Source organism: Ascaphus truei, unplaced genomic scaffold, assembly GCF_040206685.1.
Source record: "Ascaphus truei isolate aAscTru1 unplaced genomic scaffold, aAscTru1.hap1 HAP1_SCAFFOLD_240, whole genome shotgun sequence".
NCBI classification, from domain to species: domain Eukaryota; kingdom Metazoa; phylum Chordata; class Amphibia; order Anura; family Ascaphidae; genus Ascaphus; species Ascaphus truei.
In genome coordinates, this window is record NW_027455323.1 from 16,963 (window position 1) to 32,145 (window position 15,183).

The 15,183-nt window shown below is 41.3% G+C and overlaps 32 non-coding genes across 32 annotated transcripts; all 32 read left to right on the forward strand.

Moving 5' to 3' along the window:
* Positions 1-124: 124 nt before the first annotated feature.
* LOC142479523 (5S ribosomal RNA) lies at positions 125-243 on the forward strand. Its single transcript, XR_012794211.1, has one exon. It is a non-coding gene; the product is annotated as a 5S ribosomal RNA (ribosomal RNA).
* Positions 244-919: 676 nt separating this feature from the next.
* Positions 920-1,038, forward strand: LOC142478486 (5S ribosomal RNA). The gene has a single exon (XR_012793221.1). It is a non-coding gene; the product is annotated as a 5S ribosomal RNA (ribosomal RNA).
* A 286-nt stretch (positions 1,039-1,324) lies between these two features.
* LOC142479659 (5S ribosomal RNA) lies at positions 1,325-1,443 on the forward strand. Its single transcript, XR_012794343.1, has one exon. It is a non-coding gene; the product is annotated as a 5S ribosomal RNA (ribosomal RNA).
* Positions 1,444-1,729: 286 nt separating this feature from the next.
* Positions 1,730-1,848, forward strand: LOC142479525 (5S ribosomal RNA). The gene has a single exon (XR_012794213.1). It is a non-coding gene; the product is annotated as a 5S ribosomal RNA (ribosomal RNA).
* A 286-nt stretch (positions 1,849-2,134) lies between these two features.
* LOC142478810 (5S ribosomal RNA) lies at positions 2,135-2,253 on the forward strand. Its single transcript, XR_012793542.1, has one exon. It is a non-coding gene; the product is annotated as a 5S ribosomal RNA (ribosomal RNA).
* Positions 2,254-2,539: 286 nt separating this feature from the next.
* LOC142479660 (5S ribosomal RNA) lies at positions 2,540-2,658 on the forward strand. The gene has a single exon (XR_012794344.1). It is a non-coding gene; the product is annotated as a 5S ribosomal RNA (ribosomal RNA).
* A 286-nt stretch (positions 2,659-2,944) lies between these two features.
* Positions 2,945-3,063, forward strand: LOC142479526 (5S ribosomal RNA). The gene has a single exon (XR_012794214.1). It is a non-coding gene; the product is annotated as a 5S ribosomal RNA (ribosomal RNA).
* A 676-nt stretch (positions 3,064-3,739) lies between these two features.
* LOC142478488 (5S ribosomal RNA) lies at positions 3,740-3,858 on the forward strand. The gene has a single exon (XR_012793222.1). It is a non-coding gene; the product is annotated as a 5S ribosomal RNA (ribosomal RNA).
* Positions 3,859-4,144: 286 nt separating this feature from the next.
* Positions 4,145-4,263, forward strand: LOC142478489 (5S ribosomal RNA). The gene has a single exon (XR_012793223.1). It is a non-coding gene; the product is annotated as a 5S ribosomal RNA (ribosomal RNA).
* Positions 4,264-4,549: 286 nt separating this feature from the next.
* Positions 4,550-4,668, forward strand: LOC142478922 (5S ribosomal RNA). Its single transcript, XR_012793653.1, has one exon. It is a non-coding gene; the product is annotated as a 5S ribosomal RNA (ribosomal RNA).
* A 286-nt stretch (positions 4,669-4,954) lies between these two features.
* LOC142479662 (5S ribosomal RNA) lies at positions 4,955-5,073 on the forward strand. Its single transcript, XR_012794346.1, has one exon. It is a non-coding gene; the product is annotated as a 5S ribosomal RNA (ribosomal RNA).
* Positions 5,074-5,359: 286 nt separating this feature from the next.
* LOC142479527 (5S ribosomal RNA) lies at positions 5,360-5,478 on the forward strand. Its single transcript, XR_012794215.1, has one exon. It is a non-coding gene; the product is annotated as a 5S ribosomal RNA (ribosomal RNA).
* Positions 5,479-6,154: 676 nt separating this feature from the next.
* LOC142478490 (5S ribosomal RNA) lies at positions 6,155-6,273 on the forward strand. The gene has a single exon (XR_012793224.1). It is a non-coding gene; the product is annotated as a 5S ribosomal RNA (ribosomal RNA).
* A 286-nt stretch (positions 6,274-6,559) lies between these two features.
* LOC142478491 (5S ribosomal RNA) lies at positions 6,560-6,678 on the forward strand. Its single transcript, XR_012793225.1, has one exon. It is a non-coding gene; the product is annotated as a 5S ribosomal RNA (ribosomal RNA).
* A 286-nt stretch (positions 6,679-6,964) lies between these two features.
* Positions 6,965-7,083, forward strand: LOC142479033 (5S ribosomal RNA). Its single transcript, XR_012793764.1, has one exon. It is a non-coding gene; the product is annotated as a 5S ribosomal RNA (ribosomal RNA).
* A 286-nt stretch (positions 7,084-7,369) lies between these two features.
* On the forward strand, positions 7,370-7,488 carry LOC142479663 (5S ribosomal RNA). The gene has a single exon (XR_012794347.1). It is a non-coding gene; the product is annotated as a 5S ribosomal RNA (ribosomal RNA).
* Positions 7,489-7,774: 286 nt separating this feature from the next.
* LOC142479528 (5S ribosomal RNA) lies at positions 7,775-7,893 on the forward strand. The gene has a single exon (XR_012794216.1). It is a non-coding gene; the product is annotated as a 5S ribosomal RNA (ribosomal RNA).
* Positions 7,894-8,569: 676 nt separating this feature from the next.
* On the forward strand, positions 8,570-8,688 carry LOC142478492 (5S ribosomal RNA). The gene has a single exon (XR_012793227.1). It is a non-coding gene; the product is annotated as a 5S ribosomal RNA (ribosomal RNA).
* A 286-nt stretch (positions 8,689-8,974) lies between these two features.
* On the forward strand, positions 8,975-9,093 carry LOC142478493 (5S ribosomal RNA). The gene has a single exon (XR_012793228.1). It is a non-coding gene; the product is annotated as a 5S ribosomal RNA (ribosomal RNA).
* Positions 9,094-9,379: 286 nt separating this feature from the next.
* LOC142479145 (5S ribosomal RNA) lies at positions 9,380-9,498 on the forward strand. Its single transcript, XR_012793875.1, has one exon. It is a non-coding gene; the product is annotated as a 5S ribosomal RNA (ribosomal RNA).
* A 286-nt stretch (positions 9,499-9,784) lies between these two features.
* LOC142479664 (5S ribosomal RNA) lies at positions 9,785-9,903 on the forward strand. Its single transcript, XR_012794348.1, has one exon. It is a non-coding gene; the product is annotated as a 5S ribosomal RNA (ribosomal RNA).
* Positions 9,904-10,189: 286 nt separating this feature from the next.
* On the forward strand, positions 10,190-10,308 carry LOC142479529 (5S ribosomal RNA). The gene has a single exon (XR_012794217.1). It is a non-coding gene; the product is annotated as a 5S ribosomal RNA (ribosomal RNA).
* Positions 10,309-10,984: 676 nt separating this feature from the next.
* On the forward strand, positions 10,985-11,103 carry LOC142478494 (5S ribosomal RNA). The gene has a single exon (XR_012793229.1). It is a non-coding gene; the product is annotated as a 5S ribosomal RNA (ribosomal RNA).
* A 286-nt stretch (positions 11,104-11,389) lies between these two features.
* On the forward strand, positions 11,390-11,508 carry LOC142478495 (5S ribosomal RNA). Its single transcript, XR_012793230.1, has one exon. It is a non-coding gene; the product is annotated as a 5S ribosomal RNA (ribosomal RNA).
* A 286-nt stretch (positions 11,509-11,794) lies between these two features.
* On the forward strand, positions 11,795-11,913 carry LOC142479257 (5S ribosomal RNA). The gene has a single exon (XR_012793987.1). It is a non-coding gene; the product is annotated as a 5S ribosomal RNA (ribosomal RNA).
* Positions 11,914-12,199: 286 nt separating this feature from the next.
* Positions 12,200-12,318, forward strand: LOC142479665 (5S ribosomal RNA). The gene has a single exon (XR_012794349.1). It is a non-coding gene; the product is annotated as a 5S ribosomal RNA (ribosomal RNA).
* Positions 12,319-12,604: 286 nt separating this feature from the next.
* Positions 12,605-12,723, forward strand: LOC142479530 (5S ribosomal RNA). Its single transcript, XR_012794218.1, has one exon. It is a non-coding gene; the product is annotated as a 5S ribosomal RNA (ribosomal RNA).
* Positions 12,724-13,399: 676 nt separating this feature from the next.
* LOC142478497 (5S ribosomal RNA) lies at positions 13,400-13,518 on the forward strand. Its single transcript, XR_012793232.1, has one exon. It is a non-coding gene; the product is annotated as a 5S ribosomal RNA (ribosomal RNA).
* A 286-nt stretch (positions 13,519-13,804) lies between these two features.
* Positions 13,805-13,923, forward strand: LOC142478499 (5S ribosomal RNA). Its single transcript, XR_012793233.1, has one exon. It is a non-coding gene; the product is annotated as a 5S ribosomal RNA (ribosomal RNA).
* A 286-nt stretch (positions 13,924-14,209) lies between these two features.
* LOC142478454 (5S ribosomal RNA) lies at positions 14,210-14,328 on the forward strand. The gene has a single exon (XR_012793190.1). It is a non-coding gene; the product is annotated as a 5S ribosomal RNA (ribosomal RNA).
* Positions 14,329-14,614: 286 nt separating this feature from the next.
* Positions 14,615-14,733, forward strand: LOC142479666 (5S ribosomal RNA). Its single transcript, XR_012794350.1, has one exon. It is a non-coding gene; the product is annotated as a 5S ribosomal RNA (ribosomal RNA).
* A 286-nt stretch (positions 14,734-15,019) lies between these two features.
* On the forward strand, positions 15,020-15,138 carry LOC142479531 (5S ribosomal RNA). The gene has a single exon (XR_012794219.1). It is a non-coding gene; the product is annotated as a 5S ribosomal RNA (ribosomal RNA).
* Positions 15,139-15,183: the final 45 nt, after the last annotated feature.

The window sequence follows — 15,183 nt, forward strand, 5'->3', positions numbered from 1 at the left end:
TCAAGAATTCCGTCTATAGTACATTTGAGTGCACCTGTCATTTTCTCAGTCTCTGTGTATGCATGGAGCAAGATATAGGCTCATGGATTTAAGAATGAGAGGATATCATGAGACAGCAACCTCCACCTACGGCCATACTACCTTGAAAGCTCCCGATCCCGTCAGATCTCGGAAGCTAAGCAGGGTGAGGCTTGATTAGTACTGGGTTGGGAGACTGCCTGGGAATACCAGGTGCTGTAGGGGTTTTTATTTTTCGCTTCCCTAATGAAAATATACATGGCATTCCTCGCAGCAAATGAAAATGTTTCATTTCTTGCTACTTTTTTCCCGGAGTGGCAAAGAAATATATTGTTTTTTCCTCTGAAAGTTCAACACAATGCAACCTTCCAAAATAGAATTCTGACATCAAGAATTCCGTCTATAGTATATTTGAGTGCACCTGTCATTTTCTCAGTCTCTGATTTAATTTCTCCATTTAAGGTAATTCTTCAAGAATGTATTTTTTTAACGGTCACAATAATACACTTATGCCTCCCATGTCATTTAGAAATATATCATACAGGCCTCAGAACACTCAGCATGTTATATGGTGAGCTTGTGGCTCACAGAGTTGGGGTGTTCAGTGTTCAAGCTGATACTTGGAAGAGATAGTGAGTTCAAATCCAAACAGGAGGAGGTTGAATATAGGCACCTCTGAAATTTTTTACTACTTTTTTCCCGCAGTGGCAAAGAAATCTATCGTTTTTTCCTCTGAAAGTTCAACACAATGCAACCTTCCAAAATAGAATTCTGACATCAAGAATTCCGTCTATAGTACATTTGAGTGCACCTGTCATTTTCTCAGTCTCTGTGTATGCATGGAGCAAGATATAGGCTCATGGATTTAAGAATGAGAGGATATCATGAGACAGCAATCTCCACCTACGGCCATACTACCTTGACAGCGCCCGATCCCGTCAGATCTCGGAAGCTAAGCAGGGTGAGGCTTGATTAGTACTGGGTTGGGAGACTGCCTGGGAATACCAGGTGCTGTAGGGGTTTTTATTTTTCGCTTCCCTAATGAAAATATACATGGCATTCCTTGCAGCAAATGAAAATGTTTCATTTTTTACTACTTTTTTCCCGCAGTGGCAAAGAAATCTATCGTTTTTTCCTCTGAAAGTTCAACACAATGCAACCTTCCAAAATAGAATTCTGACATCAAGAATTCCGTCTATAGTACATTTGAGTGCACCTGTCATTTTCTCAGTCTCTGTGTATGCATGGAGCAAGATATAGGCTCATGGATTTAAGAATGAGAGGATATCATGAGACAGCAATCTCCACCTACGGCCATACTACCTTGACAGCGCCCGATCCCGTCAGATCTCGGAAGCTAAGCAGGGTGAGGCTTGATTAGTACTGGGTTGGGAGACTGCCTGGGAATACCAGGTGCTGTGGGTGTTTTTATTTTTTGCTTCCCTAATGAAAATATACATGGCATTCCTTGCAGCAAATTAAAATGTTTCATTTTTTACTACTTTTTTCCCGCAGTGGCAAAGAAATCTATCGTTTTTTCCTCTGAAAGTTCAACACAATGCAACCTTCCAAAATAGAATTCTGACATCAAGAATTCCGTCTATAGTACATTTGAGTGCACCTGTCATTTTCTCAGTCTCTGTGTATGCATGGAGCAAGATATAGGCTCATGGATTTAAGAATGAGAGGATATCATGAGACAGCAACCTCCACCTACGGCCATACTACCTTGAAAGCTCCCGATCCCGTCAGATCTCGGAAGCTAAGCAGGGTGAGGCTTGATTAGTACTGGGTTGGGAGACTGCCTGGGAATACCAGGTGCTGTAGGGGTTTTTATTTTTCGCTTCCCTAATGAAAATATACATGGCATTCCTTGCAGCAAATGAAAATGTTTCATTTTTTACTACTTTTTTCCCGCAGTGGCAAAGAAATCTATCGTTTTTTCCTCTGAAAGTTCAACACAATGCAACCTTCCAAAATAGAATTCTGACATCAAGAATTCCGTCTATAGTACATTTGAGTGCACCTGTCATTTTCTCAGTCTCTGTGTATGCATGGAGCAAGATATAGGCTCATGGATTTAAGAATGAGAGGATATCATGAGACAGCAATCTCCACCTACGGCCATACTACCTTGAAAGCGCCCGATCCCGTCAGATCTCGGAAGCTAAGCAGGGTGAGGCTTGATTAGTACTGGGTTGGGAGACTGCCTGGGAATACCAGGTGCTGTGGGTGTTTTTATTTTTTGCTTCCCTAATGAAAATATACATGGCATTCCTTGCAGCAAATGAAAATGTTTCATTTTTTACTACTTTTTTCCCGCAGTGGCAAAGAAATCTATCGTTTTTTCCTCTGAAAGTTCAACACAATGCAACCTTCCAAAATAGAATTCTGACATCAAGAATTCCGTCTATAGTACATTTGAGTGCACCTGTCATTTTCTCAGTCTCTGTGTATGCATGGAGCAAGATATAGGCTCATGGATTTAAGAATGAGAGGATATCATGAGACAGCAATCTCCACCTACGGCCATACTACCTTGACAGCGCCCGATCCCGTCAGATCTCGGAAGCTAAGCAGGGTGAGGCTTGATTAGTACTGGGTTGGGAGACTGCCTGGGAATACCAGGTGCTGTGGGTGTTTTTATTTTTTGCTTCCCTAATGAAAATATACATGGCATTCCTTGCAGCAAATTAAAATGTTTCATTTTTTACTACTTTTTTCCCGCAGTGGCAAAGAAATCTATCGTTTTTTCCTCTGAAAGTTCAACACAATGCAACCTTCCAAAATAGAATTCTGACATCAAGAATTCCGTCTATAGTACATTTGAGTGCACCTGTCATTTTCTCAGTCTCTGTGTATGCATGGAGCAAGATATAGGCTCATGGATTTAAGAATGAGAGGATATCATGAGACAGCAACCTCCACCTACGGCCATACTACCTTGAAAGCTCCCGATCCCGTCAGATCTCGGAAGCTAAGCAGGGTGAGGCTTGATTAGTACTGGGTTGGGAGACTGCCTGGGAATACCAGGTGCTGTAGGGGTTTTTATTTTTCGCTTCCCTAATGAAAATATACATGGCATTCCTCGCAGCAAATGAAAATGTTTCATTTCTTGCTACTTTTTTCCCGGAGTGGCAAAGAAATATATTGTTTTTTCCTCTGAAAGTTCAACACAATGCAACCTTCCAAAATAGAATTCTGACATCAAGAATTCCGTCTATAGTATATTTGAGTGCACCTGTCATTTTCTCAGTCTCTGATTTAATTTCTCCATTTAAGGTAATTCTTCAAGAATGTATTTTTTTAACGGTCACAATAATACACTTATGCCTCCCATGTCATTTAGAAATATATCATACAGGCCTCAGAACACTCAGCATGTTATATGGTGAGCTTGTGGCTCACAGAGTTGGGGTGTGCAGTGTTCAAGCTGATACTTGGAAGAGATAGTGAGTTCAAATCCAAACAGGAGGAGGTTGAATATAGGCACCTCTGAAATTTTTTACTACTTTTTTCCCGCAGTGGCAAAGAAATCTATCGTTTTTTCCTCTGAAAGTTCAACACAATGCAACCTTCCAAAATAGAATTCTGACATCAAGAATTCCGTCTATAGTACATTTGAGTGCACCTGTCATTTTCTCAGTCTCTGTGTATGCATGGAGCAAGATATAGGCTCATGGATTTAAGAATGAGAGGATATCATGAGACAGCAATCTCCACCTACGGCCATACTACCTTGACAGCGCCCGATCCCGTCAGATCTCGGAAGCTAAGCAGGGTGAGGCTTGATTAGTACTGGGTTGGGAGACTGCCTGGGAATACCAGGTGCTGTAGGGGTTTTTATTTTTCGCTTCCCTAATGAAAATATACATGGCATTCCTTGCAGCAAATGAAAATGTTTCATTTTTTACTACTTTTTTCCCGCAGTGGCAAAGAAATCTATCGTTTTTTCCTCTGAAAGTTCAACACAATGCAACCTTCCAAAATAGAATTCTGACATCAAGAATTCCGTCTATAGTACATTTGAGTGCACCTGTCATTTTCTCAGTCTCTGTGTATGCATGGAGCAAGATATAGGCTCATGGATTTAAGAATGAGAGGATATCATGAGACAGCAATCTCCACCTACGGCCATACTACCTTGACAGCGCCCGATCCCGTCAGATCTCGGAAGCTAAGCAGGGTGAGGCTTGATTAGTACTGGGTTGGGAGACTGCCTGGGAATACCAGGTGCTGTAGGGGTTTTTATTTTTCGCTTCCCTAATGAAAATATACATGGCATTCCTTGCAGCAAATGAAAATGTTTCATTTTTTACTACTTTTTTCCCGCAGTGGCAAAGAAATCTATCGTTTTTTCCTCTGAAAGTTCAACACAATGCAACCTTCCAAAATAGAATTCTGACATCAAGAATTCCGTCTATAGTACATTTGAGTGCACCTGTCATTTTCTCAGTCTCTGTGTATGCATGGAGCAAGATATAGGCTCATGGATTTAAGAATGAGAGGATATCATGAGACAGCAATCTCCACCTACGGCCATACTACCTTGAAAGCGCCCGATCCCGTCAGATCTCGGAAGCTAAGCAGGGTGAGGCTTGATTAGTACTGGGTTGGGAGACTGCCTGGGAATACCAGGTGCTGTGGGTGTTTTTATTTTTTGCTTCCCTAATGAAAATATACATGGCATTCCTTGCAGCAAATGAAAATGTTTCATTTTTTACTACTTTTTTCCCGCAGTGGCAAAGAAATCTATCGTTTTTTCCTCTGAAAGTTCAACACAATGCAACCTTCCAAAATAGAATTCTGACATCAAGAATTCCGTCTATAGTACATTTGAGTGCACCTGTCATTTTCTCAGTCTCTGTGTATGCATGGAGCAAGATATAGGCTCATGGATTTAAGAATGAGAGGATATCATGAGACAGCAATCTCCACCTACGGCCATACTACCTTGACAGCGCCCGATCCCGTCAGATCTCGGAAGCTAAGCAGGGTGAGGCTTGATTAGTACTGGGTTGGGAGACTGCCTGGGAATACCAGGTGCTGTGGGTGTTTTTATTTTTTGCTTCCCTAATGAAAATATACATGGCATTCCTTGCAGCAAATTAAAATGTTTCATTTTTTACTACTTTTTTCCCGCAGTGGCAAAGAAATCTATCGTTTTTTCCTCTGAAAGTTCAACACAATGCAACCTTCCAAAATAGAATTCTGACATCAAGAATTCCGTCTATAGTACATTTGAGTGCACCTGTCATTTTCTCAGTCTCTGTGTATGCATGGAGCAAGATATAGGCTCATGGATTTAAGAATGAGAGGATATCATGAGACAGCAACCTCCACCTACGGCCATACTACCTTGAAAGCTCCCGATCCCGTCAGATCTCGGAAGCTAAGCAGGGTGAGGCTTGATTAGTACTGGGTTGGGAGACTGCCTGGGAATACCAGGTGCTGTAGGGGTTTTTATTTTTCGCTTCCCTAATGAAAATATACATGGCATTCCTCGCAGCAAATGAAAATGTTTCATTTCTTGCTACTTTTTTCCCGGAGTGGCAAAGAAATATATTGTTTTTTCCTCTGAAAGTTCAACACAATGCAACCTTCCAAAATAGAATTCTGACATCAAGAATTCCGTCTATAGTATATTTGAGTGCACCTGTCATTTTCTCAGTCTCTGATTTAATTTCTCCATTTAAGGTAATTCTTCAAGAATGTATTTTTTTAACGGTCACAATAATACACTTATGCCTCCCATGTCATTTAGAAATATATCATACAGGCCTCAGAACACTCAGCATGTTATATGGTGAGCTTGTGGCTCACAGAGTTGGGGTGTGCAGTGTTCAAGCTGATACTTGGAAGAGATAGTGAGTTCAAATCCAAACAGGAGGAGGTTGAATATAGGCACCTCTGAAATTTTTTACTACTTTTTTCCCGCAGTGGCAAAGAAATCTATCGTTTTTTCCTCTGAAAGTTCAACACAATGCAACCTTCCAAAATAGAATTCTGACATCAAGAATTCCGTCTATAGTACATTTGAGTGCACCTGTCATTTTCTCAGTCTCTGTGTATGCATGGAGCAAGATATAGGCTCATGGATTTAAGAATGAGAGGATATCATGAGACAGCAATCTCCACCTACGGCCATACTACCTTGACAGCGCCCGATCCCGTCAGATCTCGGAAGCTAAGCAGGGTGAGGCTTGATTAGTACTGGGTTGGGAGACTGCCTGGGAATACCAGGTGCTGTAGGGGTTTTTATTTTTCGCTTCCCTAATGAAAATATACATGGCATTCCTTGCAGCAAATGAAAATGTTTCATTTTTTACTACTTTTTTCCCGCAGTGGCAAAGAAATCTATCGTTTTTTCCTCTGAAAGTTCAACACAATGCAACCTTCCAAAATAGAATTCTGACATCAAGAATTCCGTCTATAGTACATTTGAGTGCACCTGTCATTTTCTCAGTCTCTGTGTATGCATGGAGCAAGATATAGGCTCATGGATTTAAGAATGAGAGGATATCATGAGACAGCAATCTCCACCTACGGCCATACTACCTTGACAGCGCCCGATCCCGTCAGATCTCGGAAGCTAAGCAGGGTGAGGCTTGATTAGTACTGGGTTGGGAGACTGCCTGGGAATACCAGGTGCTGTAGGGGTTTTTATTTTTCGCTTCCCTAATGAAAATATACATGGCATTCCTTGCAGCAAATGAAAATGTTTCATTTTTTACTACTTTTTTCCCGCAGTGGCAAAGAAATCTATCGTTTTTTCCTCTGAAAGTTCAACACAATGCAACCTTCCAAAATAGAATTCTGACATCAAGAATTCCGTCTATAGTACATTTGAGTGCACCTGTCATTTTCTCAGTCTCTGTGTATGCATGGAGCAAGATATAGGCTCATGGATTTAAGAATGAGAGGATATCATGAGACAGCAATCTCCACCTACGGCCATACTACCTTGAAAGCGCCCGATCCCGTCAGATCTCGGAAGCTAAGCAGGGTGAGGCTTGATTAGTACTGGGTTGGGAGACTGCCTGGGAATACCAGGTGCTGTGGGTGTTTTTATTTTTTGCTTCCCTAATGAAAATATACATGGCATTCCTTGCAGCAAATGAAAATGTTTCATTTTTTACTACTTTTTTCCCGCAGTGGCAAAGAAATCTATCGTTTTTTCCTCTGAAAGTTCAACACAATGCAACCTTCCAAAATAGAATTCTGACATCAAGAATTCCGTCTATAGTACATTTGAGTGCACCTGTCATTTTCTCAGTCTCTGTGTATGCATGGAGCAAGATATAGGCTCATGGATTTAAGAATGAGAGGATATCATGAGACAGCAATCTCCACCTACGGCCATACTACCTTGACAGCGCCCGATCCCGTCAGATCTCGGAAGCTAAGCAGGGTGAGGCTTGATTAGTACTGGGTTGGGAGACTGCCTGGGAATACCAGGTGCTGTGGGTGTTTTTATTTTTTGCTTCCCTAATGAAAATATACATGGCATTCCTTGCAGCAAATTAAAATGTTTCATTTTTTACTACTTTTTTCCCGCAGTGGCAAAGAAATCTATCGTTTTTTCCTCTGAAAGTTCAACACAATGCAACCTTCCAAAATAGAATTCTGACATCAAGAATTCCGTCTATAGTACATTTGAGTGCACCTGTCATTTTCTCAGTCTCTGTGTATGCATGGAGCAAGATATAGGCTCATGGATTTAAGAATGAGAGGATATCATGAGACAGCAACCTCCACCTACGGCCATACTACCTTGAAAGCTCCCGATCCCGTCAGATCTCGGAAGCTAAGCAGGGTGAGGCTTGATTAGTACTGGGTTGGGAGACTGCCTGGGAATACCAGGTGCTGTAGGGGTTTTTATTTTTCGCTTCCCTAATGAAAATATACATGGCATTCCTCGCAGCAAATGAAAATGTTTCATTTCTTGCTACTTTTTTCCCGGAGTGGCAAAGAAATATATTGTTTTTTCCTCTGAAAGTTCAACACAATGCAACCTTCCAAAATAGAATTCTGACATCAAGAATTCCGTCTATAGTATATTTGAGTGCACCTGTCATTTTCTCAGTCTCTGATTTAATTTCTCCATTTAAGGTAATTCTTCAAGAATGTATTTTTTTAACGGTCACAATAATACACTTATGCCTCCCATGTCATTTAGAAATATATCATACAGGCCTCAGAACACTCAGCATGTTATATGGTGAGCTTGTGGCTCACAGAGTTGGGGTGTGCAGTGTTCAAGCTGATACTTGGAAGAGATAGTGAGTTCAAATCCAAACAGGAGGAGGTTGAATATAGGCACCTCTGAAATTTTTTACTACTTTTTTCCCGCAGTGGCAAAGAAATCTATCGTTTTTTCCTCTGAAAGTTCAACACAATGCAACCTTCCAAAATAGAATTCTGACATCAAGAATTCCGTCTATAGTACATTTGAGTGCACCTGTCATTTTCTCAGTCTCTGTGTATGCATGGAGCAAGATATAGGCTCATGGATTTAAGAATGAGAGGATATCATGAGACAGCAATCTCCACCTACGGCCATACTACCTTGACAGCGCCCGATCCCGTCAGATCTCGGAAGCTAAGCAGGGTGAGGCTTGATTAGTACTGGGTTGGGAGACTGCCTGGGAATACCAGGTGCTGTAGGGGTTTTTATTTTTCGCTTCCCTAATGAAAATATACATGGCATTCCTTGCAGCAAATGAAAATGTTTCATTTTTTACTACTTTTTTCCCGCAGTGGCAAAGAAATCTATCGTTTTTTCCTCTGAAAGTTCAACACAATGCAACCTTCCAAAATAGAATTCTGACATCAAGAATTCCGTCTATAGTACATTTGAGTGCACCTGTCATTTTCTCAGTCTCTGTGTATGCATGGAGCAAGATATAGGCTCATGGATTTAAGAATGAGAGGATATCATGAGACAGCAATCTCCACCTACGGCCATACTACCTTGACAGCGCCCGATCCCGTCAGATCTCGGAAGCTAAGCAGGGTGAGGCTTGATTAGTACTGGGTTGGGAGACTGCCTGGGAATACCAGGTGCTGTAGGGGTTTTTATTTTTCGCTTCCCTAATGAAAATATACATGGCATTCCTTGCAGCAAATGAAAATGTTTCATTTTTTACTACTTTTTTCCCGCAGTGGCAAAGAAATCTATCGTTTTTTCCTCTGAAAGTTCAACACAATGCAACCTTCCAAAATAGAATTCTGACATCAAGAATTCCGTCTATAGTACATTTGAGTGCACCTGTCATTTTCTCAGTCTCTGTGTATGCATGGAGCAAGATATAGGCTCATGGATTTAAGAATGAGAGGATATCATGAGACAGCAATCTCCACCTACGGCCATACTACCTTGAAAGCGCCCGATCCCGTCAGATCTCGGAAGCTAAGCAGGGTGAGGCTTGATTAGTACTGGGTTGGGAGACTGCCTGGGAATACCAGGTGCTGTGGGTGTTTTTATTTTTTGCTTCCCTAATGAAAATATACATGGCATTCCTTGCAGCAAATGAAAATGTTTCATTTTTTACTACTTTTTTCCCGCAGTGGCAAAGAAATCTATCGTTTTTTCCTCTGAAAGTTCAACACAATGCAACCTTCCAAAATAGAATTCTGACATCAAGAATTCCGTCTATAGTACATTTGAGTGCACCTGTCATTTTCTCAGTCTCTGTGTATGCATGGAGCAAGATATAGGCTCATGGATTTAAGAATGAGAGGATATCATGAGACAGCAATCTCCACCTACGGCCATACTACCTTGACAGCGCCCGATCCCGTCAGATCTCGGAAGCTAAGCAGGGTGAGGCTTGATTAGTACTGGGTTGGGAGACTGCCTGGGAATACCAGGTGCTGTGGGTGTTTTTATTTTTTGCTTCCCTAATGAAAATATACATGGCATTCCTTGCAGCAAATTAAAATGTTTCATTTTTTACTACTTTTTTCCCGCAGTGGCAAAGAAATCTATCGTTTTTTCCTCTGAAAGTTCAACACAATGCAACCTTCCAAAATAGAATTCTGACATCAAGAATTCCGTCTATAGTACATTTGAGTGCACCTGTCATTTTCTCAGTCTCTGTGTATGCATGGAGCAAGATATAGGCTCATGGATTTAAGAATGAGAGGATATCATGAGACAGCAACCTCCACCTACGGCCATACTACCTTGAAAGCTCCCGATCCCGTCAGATCTCGGAAGCTAAGCAGGGTGAGGCTTGATTAGTACTGGGTTGGGAGACTGCCTGGGAATACCAGGTGCTGTAGGGGTTTTTATTTTTCGCTTCCCTAATGAAAATATACATGGCATTCCTCGCAGCAAATGAAAATGTTTCATTTCTTGCTACTTTTTTCCCGGAGTGGCAAAGAAATATATTGTTTTTTCCTCTGAAAGTTCAACACAATGCAACCTTCCAAAATAGAATTCTGACATCAAGAATTCCGTCTATAGTATATTTGAGTGCACCTGTCATTTTCTCAGTCTCTGATTTAATTTCTCCATTTAAGGTAATTCTTCAAGAATGTATTTTTTTAACGGTCACAATAATACACTTATGCCTCCCATGTCATTTAGAAATATATCATACAGGCCTCAGAACACTCAGCATGTTATATGGTGAGCTTGTGGCTCACAGAGTTGGGGTGTGCAGTGTTCAAGCTGATACTTGGAAGAGATAGTGAGTTCAAATCCAAACAGGAGGAGGTTGAATATAGGCACCTCTGAAATTTTTTACTACTTTTTTCCCGCAGTGGCAAAGAAATCTATCGTTTTTTCCTCTGAAAGTTCAACACAATGCAACCTTCCAAAATAGAATTCTGACATCAAGAATTCCGTCTATAGTACATTTGAGTGCACCTGTCATTTTCTCAGTCTCTGTGTATGCATGGAGCAAGATATAGGCTCATGGATTTAAGAATGAGAGGATATCATGAGACAGCAATCTCCACCTACGGCCATACTACCTTGACAGCGCCCGATCCCGTCAGATCTCGGAAGCTAAGCAGGGTGAGGCTTGATTAGTACTGGGTTGGGAGACTGCCTGGGAATACCAGGTGCTGTAGGGGTTTTTATTTTTCGCTTCCCTAATGAAAATATACATGGCATTCCTTGCAGCAAATGAAAATGTTTCATTTTTTACTACTTTTTTCCCGCAGTGGCAAAGAAATCTATCGTTTTTTCCTCTGAAAGTTCAACACAATGCAACCTTCCAAAATAGAATTCTGACATCAAGAATTCCGTCTATAGTACATTTGAGTGCACCTGTCATTTTCTCAGTCTCTGTGTATGCATGGAGCAAGATATAGGCTCATGGATTTAAGAATGAGAGGATATCATGAGACAGCAATCTCCACCTACGGCCATACTACCTTGACAGCGCCCGATCCCGTCAGATCTCGGAAGCTAAGCAGGGTGAGGCTTGATTAGTACTGGGTTGGGAGACTGCCTGGGAATACCAGGTGCTGTAGGGGTTTTTATTTTTCGCTTCCCTAATGAAAATATACATGGCATTCCTTGCAGCAAATGAAAATGTTTCATTTTTTACTACTTTTTTCCCGCAGTGGCAAAGAAATCTATCGTTTTTTCCTCTGAAAGTTCAACACAATGCAACCTTCCAAAATAGAATTCTGACATCAAGAATTCCGTCTATAGTACATTTGAGTGCACCTGTCATTTTCTCAGTCTCTGTGTATGCATGGAGCAAGATATAGGCTCATGGATTTAAGAATGAGAGGATATCATGAGACAGCAATCTCCACCTACGGCCATACTACCTTGAAAGCGCCCGATCCCGTCAGATCTCGGAAGCTAAGCAGGGTGAGGCTTGATTAGTACTGGGTTGGGAGACTGCCTGGGAATACCAGGTGCTGTGGGTGTTTTTATTTTTTGCTTCCCTAATGAAAATATACATGGCATTCCTTGCAGCAAATGAAAATGTTTCATTTTTTACTACTTTTTTCCCGCAGTGGCAAAGAAATCTATCGTTTTTTCCTCTGAAAGTTCAACACAATGCAACCTTCCAAAATAGAATTCTGACATCAAGAATTCCGTCTATAGTACATTTGAGTGCACCTGTCATTTTCTCAGTCTCTGTGTATGCATGGAGCAAGATATAGGCTCATGGATTTAAGAATGAGAGGATATCATGAGACAGCAATCTCCACCTACGGCCATACTACCTTGACAGCGCCCGATCCCGTCAGATCTCGGAAGCTAAGCAGGGTGAGGCTTGATTAGTACTGGGTTGGGAGACTGCCTGGGAATACCAGGTGCTGTGGGTGTTTTTATTTTTTGCTTCCCTAATGAAAATATACATGGCATTCCTTGCAGCAAATTAAAATGTTTCATTTTTTACTACTTTTTTCCCGCAGTGGCAAAGAAATCTATCGTTTTTTCCTCTGAAAGTTCAACACAATGCAACCTTCCAAAATAGAATTCTGACATCAAGAATTCCGTCTATAGTACATTTGAGTGCACCTGTCATTTTCTCAGTCTCTGTGTATGCATGGAGCAAGATATAGGCTCATGGATTTAAGAATGAGAGGATATCATGAGACAGCAACCTCCACCTACGGCCATACTACCTTGAAAGCTCCCGATCCCGTCAGATCTCGGAAGCTAAGCAGGGTGAGGCTTGATTAGTACTGGGTTGGGAGACTGCCTGGGAATACCAGGTGCTGTAGGGGTTTTTATTTTTCGCTTCCCTAATGAAAATATACATGGCATTCCTCGCAGCAAATGAAAATGTTTCATTTCTTGCTACTTTTTTCCCGGAGTGGCAAAGAAATATATTGTTTTTTCCTCTGAAAGTTCAACACAATGCAACCTTCCAAAATAGAATTCTGACATCAAGAATTCCGTCTATAGTATATTTGAGTGCACCTGTCATTTTCTCAGTCTCTGATTTAATTTCTCCATTTAAGGTAATTCTTCAAGAATGTATTTTTTTAACGGTCACAATAATACACTTATGCCTCCCATGTCATTTAGAAATATATCATACAGGCCTCAGAACACTCAGCATGTTATATGGTGAGCTTGTGGCTCACAGAGTTGGGGTGTGCAGTGTTCAAGCTGATACTTGGAAGAGATAGTGAGTTCAAATCCAAACAGGAGGAGGTTGAATATAGGCACCTCTGAAATTTTTTACTACTTTTTTCCCGCAGTGGCAAAGAAATCTATCGTTTTTTCCTCTGAAAGTTCAACACAATGCAACCTTCCAAAATAGAATTCTGACATCAAGAATTCCGTCTATAGTACATTTGAGTGCACCTGTCATTTTCTCAGTCTCTGTGTATGCATGGAGCAAGATATAGGCTCATGGATTTAAGAATGAGAGGATATCATGAGACAGCAATCTCCACCTACGGCCATACTACCTTGACAGCGCCCGATCCCGTCAGATCTCGGAAGCTAAGCAGGGTGAGGCTTGATTAGTACTGGGTTGGGAGACTGCCTGGGAATACCAGGTGCTGTAGGGGTTTTTATTTTTCGCTTCCCTAATGAAAATATACATGGCATTCCTTGCAGCAAATGAAAATGTTTCATTTTTTACTACTTTTTTCCCGCAGTGGCAAAGAAATCTATCGTTTTTTCCTCTGAAAGTTCAACACAATGCAACCTTCCAAAATAGAATTCTGACATCAAGAATTCCGTCTATAGTACATTTGAGTGCACCTGTCATTTTCTCAGTCTCTGTGTATGCATGGAGCAAGATATAGGCTCATGGATTTAAGAATGAGAGGATATCATGAGACAGCAATCTCCACCTACGGCCATACTACCTTGACAGCGCCCGATCCCGTCAGATCTCGGAAGCTAAGCAGGGTGAGGCTTGATTAGTACTGGGTTGGGAGACTGCCTGGGAATACCAGGTGCTGTAGGGGTTTTTATTTTTCGCTTCCCTAATGAAAATATACATGGCATTCCTTGCAGCAAATGAAAATGTTTCATTTTTTACTACTTTTTTCCCGCAGTGGCAAAGAAATCTATCGTTTTTTCCTCTGAAAGTTCAACACAATGCAACCTTCCAAAATAGAATTCTGACATCAAGAATTCCGTCTATAGTACATTTGAGTGCACCTGTCATTTTCTCAGTCTCTGTGTATGCATGGAGCAAGATATAGGCTCATGGATTTAAGAATGAGAGGATATCATGAGACAGCAATCTCCACCTACGGCCATACTACCTTGAAAGCGCTCGATCCCGTCAGATCTCGGAAGCTAAGCAGGGTGAGGCTTGATTAGTACTGGGTTGGGAGACTGCCTGGGAATACCAGGTGCTGTGGGTGTTTTTATTTTTTGCTTCCCTAATGAAAATATACATGGCATTCCTTGCAGCAAATGAAAATGTTTCATTTTTTACTACTTTTTTCCCGCAGTGGCAAAGAAATCTATCGTTTTTTCCTCTGAAAGTTCAACACAATGCAACCTTCCAAAATAGAATTCTGACATCAAGAATTCCGTCTATAGTACATTTGAGTGCACCTGTCATTTTCTCAGTCTCTGTGTATGCATGGAGCAAGATATAGGCTCATGGATTTAAGAATGAGAGGATATCATGAGACAGCAATCTCCACCTACGGCCATACTACCTTGACAGCGCCCGATCCCGTCAGATCTCGGAAGCTAAGCAGGGTGAGGCTTGATTAGTACTGGGTTGGGAGACTGCCTGGGAATACCAGGTGCTGTGGGTGTTTTTATTTTTTGCTTCCCTAATGAAAATATACATGGCATTCCTTGCAGCAAATTAAAATGTTTCATTTTTTACTACTTTTTTCCCGCAGTGGCAAAGAAATCTATCGTTTTTTCCTCTGAAAGTTCAACACAATGCAACCTTCCAAAATAGAATTCTGACATCAAGAATTCCGTCTATAGTACATTTGAGTGCACCTGTCATTTTCTCAGTCTCTGTGTATGCATGGAGCAAGATATAGGCTCATGGATTTAAGAATGAGAGGATATCATGAGACAGCAACCTCCACCTACGGCCATACTACCTTGAAAGCTCCCGATCCCGTCAGATCTCGGAAGCTAAGCAGGGTGAGGCTTGATTAGTACTGGGTTGGGAGACTGCCTGGGAATACCAGGTGCTGTAGGGGTTTTTATTTTTCGCTTCCCTAATGAAAATATACATGGCATTCCTC